The sequence below is a fragment of the Lactuca saligna genome, chromosome 9 (assembly GCF_052625555.1).
Source record: "Lactuca saligna cultivar CGN05327 chromosome 9, ASM5262555v1, whole genome shotgun sequence".
NCBI classification, from domain to species: Eukaryota; Viridiplantae; Streptophyta; class Magnoliopsida; order Asterales; family Asteraceae; genus Lactuca; species Lactuca saligna.
Genome location: NC_136425.1, coordinates 155,781,680 through 155,790,987, shown reverse-complemented (window position 1 = coordinate 155,790,987; position 9,308 = coordinate 155,781,680). Strand labels below are relative to the sequence as shown.

At 27.1% G+C, this 9,308-nt stretch overlaps 1 pseudogene; it reads right to left on the bottom strand.

The window, feature by feature from the left end:
• Positions 1-7,947: 7,947 nt before the first annotated feature.
• Positions 7,948-8,514, bottom strand: LOC145016845 (secreted RxLR effector protein 161 pseudogene; annotated as a pseudogene).
• Between the last annotated feature and the right edge of the window lie 794 nt (positions 8,515-9,308).

The window sequence follows — 9,308 nt, the reverse complement described above, 5'->3', positions numbered from 1 at the left end:
GATACGTGCCAGAGGGGGGTGTTACAGTTCGGGTTGGATTGGTATGTTTGAGTTGGATTGCCTCCACTATTCGTAACAGAATAAAATAATATTATATAATTCTAAGTTAATTAAATAATTAATTAATTACTAGAGTCACATTTGTAAACGAAAAAATATATATTAAATTACACAATTCAAAGTTGAATAAAGCTATATACTCTAAGCCGTTTATAAAACTCAAACCTGTAAATCGATAAACTAGTTAAATAACCTCCGATTAGTTCATTAAACCCATAGATAAATGTATTAGTAAAACATAAGTTGTGACTTATAATTTGTATATTAACTATATAGTGAGGTTATCACAATATTAAGTCCATGTGGGTATGTGAGATTTTAAAAACAAATAAACAGATAATTTTAGAAATCATAGAATAACTCACTATCATAATAATTTTAGTTATGGTTGGAGAATAAGGAAGGGTCAAGTTCTGTATGATATTTGACTTAATCACCATCAAATCACAAAAAAAAAAAAAAAAAAAAAAAAAAAAAAAAAAAAAAAGTCTATTCAACTTTATAAACATATATAAAGAAAGAGAATAGAATCGTGGATTCGCCAAATAAATGGCTCCCAGTGCTTCATAACTCAAAAGGTTCAATGTACCGACAATCGTAACTAATATATATATATATATATATATATATATATATATATATATATATATATATATATATATATATATATATATATATATATATATATATATATGGGTAAAGTGAATATACCTAATAACTTTATATAAGCTTAGGTACTTAACTTCATAATACTACATCGGTTTGTATCATATTTACAATGTAATTGCCTATGGTTCATAAATTTCAACCCCATAACATGATTACTTCCAAAAATTTTGGACTTTCACCAATATCTTTCGTTTAAATCACGTCTTTCTATCGAATACCACCTGATGGCCTTCATATCCTAGCGCTACAAATGAAAGGATGTAGGAGAAATATAATGATGAATTTCCAAATTTTTTTAAAGTAAATCAAGTTTAGGGATGAAGTTTAAGAACCTTGGATTTTTGCAATAAAAATTTAATGCAAAATAATGTAGTTTGATGAGGTTAGGTACGTAAGCTTATATAAGGTTGTTAGGTATATTCACTTTACCCTATATATATATATATATATATATATATAATTAAATGATCTAACCAGACATAATTAAATGATCTAACCATGAATTTGATTAATTTGATTATTAAAAACGAGTACTATTTTAACAAAAATTTCAAATCTTGTAGAATTAATAGTTAGAATAACTCGAAATGAAATTATCATAAAAATAACACAACGATAGAATATTTTAGATAATACCTTCTTGAATTAGGCTTGAATTACAATCAGTACATACTTCTGGAGAAAGAATTATTTGAAAATCTAAAGACTTTCACATGAATAATGAATTAGAAAGTCATTGTAAATAAAACAGATGCTTAATAAAACTAATAACATAACTCCTGCTAATAATGAAAATTTTAATTTAAAAAGTATATACGAAAGATTTACTGAAGCAAAGCCAATTTCTATGCAAGAACTTCAAGAAGAATTAAAAATAGTAAAACGAGAAATAAAAGAAATAAAAAATAAAATTTTAATTTTAGAAAAAGAAAAACCTTCTACTTTTAAAAACAAAAATATAGAAATTAATAATGAAGAAGAAAATAAAATTGAAAATGTAACTATTGGTAAACTTATAAATAATCAAGTTTCTCAAAAATGGAACACTAAAATTACTTTAGTTAAGGATAATTTTAAAATTAACCTAACTGCTTTAATTGATAGTGGTGCTGATATGAATTGTATTCAAGAAGGAATTTTTCCTACACAATTTTATGAAAAAACTACATCTAGACTTACTGGTGCCGGAGGTACAAAATTAATTGTAAATTATAAAGTTTCTGATGTTCATATTTGTAATGACCAAGATTACTGTTATAAAACTCACCTAATTTTAGTAAAAGATCTATCTTCTCCTTTAATTCTAGGAACACCTTTCATTACAAAACTATATCCTTTTATGGTTCATGATGATGGTATAAGAACCAACGTTTTTGGAAAAGAAATTATATTTAAATTTTGTGAACCTCCTCTATATTCAACAATTAATGTCCTTAATTATAAAACGCAACAAGCCAAATATCTTATTAACGAAATAAATAATGTTCGAATAACTAATCAATTAAGTGATAATAATATTCAAAATAAAATAACCGGATTAAAATTAAAATTTGAAAAAAATGTTTGTTCTAATATTCCTAATGCCTTTTGGAATAGAAAGCAACATATTGTAAAACTACCATATATAAAATTTTTTAATGAAAAGGATATTCCTTCAAAATCTAGAGCCATTCACATGAATAATGAATTAGAAAGTCATTGTAAAAATGAAATTCAAGATTTAATAAATAAAAAACTTATAAGACCTTCTAAGTCACCATGGTCTTGTTCAGCATTTTATGTTATGAATGCTGTAGAATTAGAAAGAGGATCACCAAGATTAGTTATCAATTATAAACCTTTAAACAAAGTTTTAGAATGGATTCGTTATCCTATTCCTAATAAACGAAATTTGCTAAAAAAGCTTTATGATTCAAAAATATTTTCAAAGTTTGATATGAAATCAGGATTTTGGCAAATACAAATTCATGAGGAAGATAAATACAAAACTGGTTTTAATGTTCCCTTTGGGCATTTTGAATGGAATGTAATGCCTTTTGGATTAAAAAATGCTCCTTCTGAATTCCAAAATATTATGAATGATATCATAACTTCTATAAGTAGTTTTGCTATTGCTTATATCGACGATGTCCTAATTTTTTCAAAATCAATTGATCAACATTTTAAACATTTAAATCAATTTCATGATTTAATTTATCAAAATAGTTTAGCTGTCTCTGCAACAAAAATGCATTTATTTAAAAATGAAATTCGTTTTTTAGGACATGATATTGTCAAAAACACTATTAGACCTATAACAAGAAGCTTGCAATTTTCTACTAAATTTCCTGATGAAATTAAAGATAAAAAACAACTTCAAAGATTTTTAGGATGCTTAAATTACATCCATGATTTTTTCAAAGATTTAGGGATCATATGTAAACCACTTTATAATCGATTAAAAGACAATCTTGAACCATGGACTCAAAAACATACAGATATAATTAAATATATAAAACAAAAGGTCCCTACTTTGCCATGTTTAAATTTACCTCATCCCGATGCCAAAATCATAGTTGAAACCGATGCTAGTGATATTGGATTCGGAGGAATTTTAAAACAAAAATTTGTTAACTCAACTGAAGAGCAATTAGTTCGATATTACTCTGGTGCATGGAATGATACACAGAAAAATTATTCAACTGTCAAAAAGGAAATTTTAAGCATTGTTTTATGTATTAAGAAATTTGAAGATGATTTATTTATGAAAACTTTTTTATTAAGAATAGATTGTCAATCTGCAAAAAGTATTTTGGAAAAAGATGTAAAAAATATTATTTCCAAGCAAATTTTTGCTCGTTGGCAAGCCCTCTTAGGTAACTTTGATTTCGAAATAGAATTTATAAAAGGAGAAAATAACTCACTTCCTGACTTTCTTTCTCGAGAATTTTTGCAGGGAAAATGAGTTCATCGTCCTCTTCCAAACATGATGACAAGAAGCCAGTCTATCAAAATCTTGTTCCAGCCTCTCAAAAGCTAGTTCCATTTCAAAATCAAAATCGTTTTTCTCCTTTAACACCTACTTCTAAGAATTCACAACTTTATTCTAATATCCTTCAGTCAAAACTTGTTACTCCAAAAGTTGCTTCAACTGACACAATAAGCCCTTTTGCAAAACCTATCTCTCCTCAAACTCAAAAATCTGTTACTCCTAGCCCTTCTACAAAAACTCCTTATGTTCTTAATCCAAATTTCCTAAGAGTTCAAATTCTTGAAGATTTTCAAATCCATAAGTTACACCAAGGTTTTCATATTCTCACCAATCATCTCTTTGGACAAGGAAAAACCTTTTATGTTGATTCATATAAAACCCGAGAATATTATCAAGCTATTTTGCAAGAATCTGGTTCAGTCAATTTTGTTCATCGTTCTAATTCTAAAGAGGGAAACATTGATTTTAGCAAAGCTCATATTATCAAAATCATTTCTCCAGAAAGTTGGTTTCCAAACCTTCACTCTGAAAAACCTCTTATAAGTTATCCTGCTTATCCCAAATTTTCTTACTATGATTATCAAGACGCCTGGACTAAGGCATTCTTTATTCGGAATTATTCACATTCATGGTTTATCTTCTTTGATTTGAACTTCAATTGTGAATATCCAAGATGGTTTATCAATTGGTACAAATATATGGGTATTCTTCCAAATTGTTTACCAAAAGAAATTTACGATGGATATCTCAAATTTAAAGAATTGTTTATTCAACAAATTCCAGAATTTGAATACATGTTACAATTCACTATGATATTTAAAGTTCCATGGATAATGTCTTGGACTTTTCATTATCAAGAAGCAAAGGACACCTCTCCTCCCTGGCTTAATCGCCAATTTCGCTCAAAATGGTGGGATAAAATGAAGATTTCTCAAGCTAGTGAACAAGCAGTAATTAAACATTATCAAGAAATATATATTCAAAAACCAGAAGTCGAAGCCACTTTTATCAACAGTCTTCCCAAAAGCGATGTGGATCTAATTGCAAGAATTAAAGATGCTGCTACCTCTTCTCCTCAAGAACTTCAAAAATTACTTCAAGAAATTCGCCAAACTCCATCAGTTTCTGACGATTCTCCAAAATCTATAAAGAATGATTTATTCGAAGACGCTCAAGACCCTTTTAATGATCCTTATGAAGAATAAGAAATCATTATCTATAAATTTGATGTAATATTTTAAATGTAAGATATTTCGTTTTTTCTATTATCAAAATTTCGTTTTTCAAGTACGAATACATGTATACTATGTAGGTATTCATGTATTTATGTATAAACAATTTTTATCAAAATTATTATCAAATCTATAATCAATGATGATATGAAGACAAAAAACTTTAGAAGATGCTCTATAATGGCTTGCTTTATCAAAAGAAGATGAATGACAACCACTTTCAAGGACAACCACTTGCAAATAATTATTGATTGGCCATGGATTCTTACGGAAAAATTTATCACAAGATGATTTCAAGACTTTGAAGACTCCAAGATGATTATAAATAGAGGTTATCACAAGAGAAAAAATTCATTCTCTAAAAAATGTTCATCCAATGTCTAAAAAATCTCCAAGAGTCTCTCTTTCTACTAGTAGATGTTCAAAGTCTTTAGATTTTCAAATAATTCTTTCTCCAGAAGTATGTACTGATTGTAATTCAAGCCTAATTCAAGAAGGTATTATCTAAAATATTCTATCGTTGTGTTATTTTTATGATAATTTCATTTCGAGTTATTCTAACTATTAATTCTACAAGATTTGAAATTTTTGTTAAAATAGTACTCGTTTTTAATAATCAAATTAATCAAATTCATGGTTAGATCATTTAATTATGTCTAGCAAAATTTTGATGAATTGTATTCCTAATAGAAATATTCTTTTAAAAATACAGCAAATCCAAGAATCTATTAATAACTCTGAGCAAAATCTTAAAGATTCTTATAAACTTAATAATCAAGGCACAATTTTAAACAATAATCATATTCATGATGTTAGACGATTCATAAGAGCAAGTATTAAAATTCGTTACAAACAGATACGTTATCTAAAAACAAAACTAGTCATTTTCTAATTATACTAACGATGAACAAAATGATATATATATATATATATATATATATATATATATATATATATATATATATATATATATATATGTAAAAGTAAATATACCGTTAAGGGTATATAAGCTTAGGTACCAAACCCATTATAATACGTCATTTTTTGTTTAATATATTCATTATAATGTTCTTAAACTTCAACCCTTGATTTGATTTACTTTCAAAATTTTCGAAATTTCATTATTATCTACCTCTTACATCATATATTTTTGGCAAACACCTACTAGACTATATATATTATAGTTCAAAATGAAATTATGTAAGATGAATATAAATGTGAAATTGATAAAAATCTTGGAAGTAAATCAAGTTAGAAGTTGAATTATAAGAACATTGGACAATTACAATGTATATATATGATACACAATGATGTAGTATAGTGAGTTTGGGTACCTAAGCTTATATACCCTTAAGGGTATATTCATTTTTCCGATATATATATATATATATATATATATATATATATATATATATATATATATATATATATATATATATATATATATAGTCAAGATCAAATAAGAAGGAAATTTTTGGTAGGAAGGTAAGAAATTTTTTATATACATATTTTCTTAGGAAAAAAATGAAATGAATCGTTAGATGATTTAAAAGTAAGATGATTCACAAGAAAAAAAATCCGAAGAAAACACTTTTATGATTTATTTTTAGGTAAATCAAGAAAAAAATTTACTTTTATGACAATTTTAGTGAATATCAACAAAATCATCGTAAAAATGAATTATCGAGATGTTTTTTCGGGATTTTTTTTTTTTTTTTTTTTTTTTTTTTTTTTTTTTTTGTGAATCTTGTTATTATTGATTCATCTAATTGATTCATTTATTTTGTTCGCCAAAAAAATAAGCCGAAAAAAATTTTCTTACATTTCTACCAAAAAAGATTTCTTACCGGATATATATATATATATATATATATATATATATATATATATATATATATATATATATATATATATACATATCAAATAAGAAGGAAATTTTTGGTAGGAATGTAAGAAATTTTTTATATACATATTTTCTTAGGAAAAAAATAAAATGAATCATTAGATGATTTAAAAGTAAGATGATTTACAAGAAAAAAATCCGAAAAAAACACTTTTATGATTTATTTTTAGGTAAATCAAGAAAAAAAATTCACTTTTATGACAATTTTAGTGAATATCAACAAAATCATCGTAAAATTGAATCATCGAAATGTTTTTTCGGGATTTTTTTTGTGAATAAGGTTATTATTGATTCATCTAATGATTCATTTATTTTGTTCGCCAAAAAAATAAGCCGAATTTTTTTGTGTTTACATTCCTACCAAAAAAGATTTCTTACCGGATCTATATCATATATATATATATATATATATATATATATATATATATATATATATATATATATTGTTATGAATTAAGCATAATTAATGTAACTTTAAACTAAAACATACTACTAAACTTTGATAATAACTTTAATTGAGAAGAAAGAATATTTAGAGAGAATATGAAAGTTATATCTCTTATAACTTTTTGGTGTCTTTCATTCTTTACGATGGAGGGGTATTTATACTACAAATTTTACTAACATATAATTGTAACTAGTTAAAAATATTGACAAATTTACCATGCAGCAATTATTATGTCATCCACCAATTATTTACAACACCACCAATTATTTACAACACTCCCCCTTGGATGACATCATTTTAGTATTCAACTTTGATGTACTGCCTCATTAAAAACCTTGCAAAAGAAAACACATTGGGAAAAAACTTTAGCGAAGGGAAAAAGAGTGAAGTGTATAGTTGACTCCCCCTTATTTAGACATCTTTCACATTATGTTCTATGCACATGTCGCATTCCGATGCCATGAACATGTTTCCTGAAGATTGTCGTAGGAAGTGCCTTCGTAAAAAGGTACACTGCATTGTTATTGGATTGAACATATTTGATTTCAACATGATGGTTCTTTATAAGCTACTTAGTGTATTCAAAAAACTTTAGAGGTATATGTTTTGTTCTGTCGCTCTTGATATAACCCTCTTTCATTTGAGTGACACATGCCGAGTTATCTTAATAAATTAAAGTTGGACATATATCATTTTCAAGTCCACATGAAGTTAAAACTAGTTTTGTCATCGATCTTAACCATGTACATTCTTTACTAGCTTCATTTAGTGCAATTACTTTAGCTTGATTTGAGGATGTGGCAACAAGTGTTTGCTTTTGAGAACGCCAGGAAATTGCAGTACCTTCATTCATGAATACGTATCCAGTTTGAGATCTAGCTTTATGAGGATCGGACAAATAACCTGCATTTGCATAACCAATCAAGCCTTGTTTTGAATCGTTAGGGTAAAATAACCCTAAATCACTAGTTCCTCGAAGGTATAAAAAAATATGTTTTTCATTCCAATGTCTTTTTGTTGGGGCTGAACTAAATCTTGCTAGCAAGTTTACAGCGAAAGAAATGTCAGGTCTAGTACAATTGGTAAGATATAGAAGAGCTCCAATTGCATTTAGATATGGCACTTCTGAACCAAGGACTTCTTCATTTTCTTCGCACGGACGAAATGGATCATTGTCAATATTTAATAATCTACCAACCATTGGAGTGCTTAAAGGATTTGCATTGTCCATATTGAAACATTTCAAGACTCTTTCTGTGTAATTTGATCGATGCACAAGTATTCCATTAGGTATATGCTCAGTCTATAAACCAAAACAATATTTGGTTTTTCCAAGTCTTTCATTTCAAATTCTTTCTTTAAAAGTTCAATCACTTCAAGGATTTCTTTATTCGTTCCAATGATGTTCAAATCATCAACATAGACTGCTATGATCACATATCCAGATGTTGTTTTCTTAACAAGTACACATGAACAAATAGTGTTATTTTTATAACCTTTACTTGTCAAATAATCACTTAATCGATTGTACCACATGCGCCCAGATTGATTTAAACCATACAAAGATCTTTGTAATTTTATAGAATACATTTCTTTGGGTTTTGCACTTAACACTTCAGGCATTTTAAATCCTTCAGGGATTTTCATATAGATATCACTATCTAGTGATCCATACAGGTAAGCTATAACAACATCCATAAGATGCATCTCTAAATTTTTAGATACTGCTGATATGTGCATATTTAGTGTGTATTAAGTATAGTTTTTATTCATATATTAGCTAAATTATTGCATATTATGGACAAAAGGTACTTAAAAGTGTTAAATTATGTTTTTCAGTCCAAAGATGAAGCTCGGAAGCGAAAGGAAGCAAAAGAAGCGGTTAGGAGCTCAAGAGTGGAATGAAGAAGGAAAACACCTAAAAAAGGCTTCTACTCGTCGAGTCGAGCCTTGACTCGATGAGTCCGGTCGCAGAATCAGAAGGATAATGATTTGGAAGTCAAGATAGTTATTGCAATATGGAGA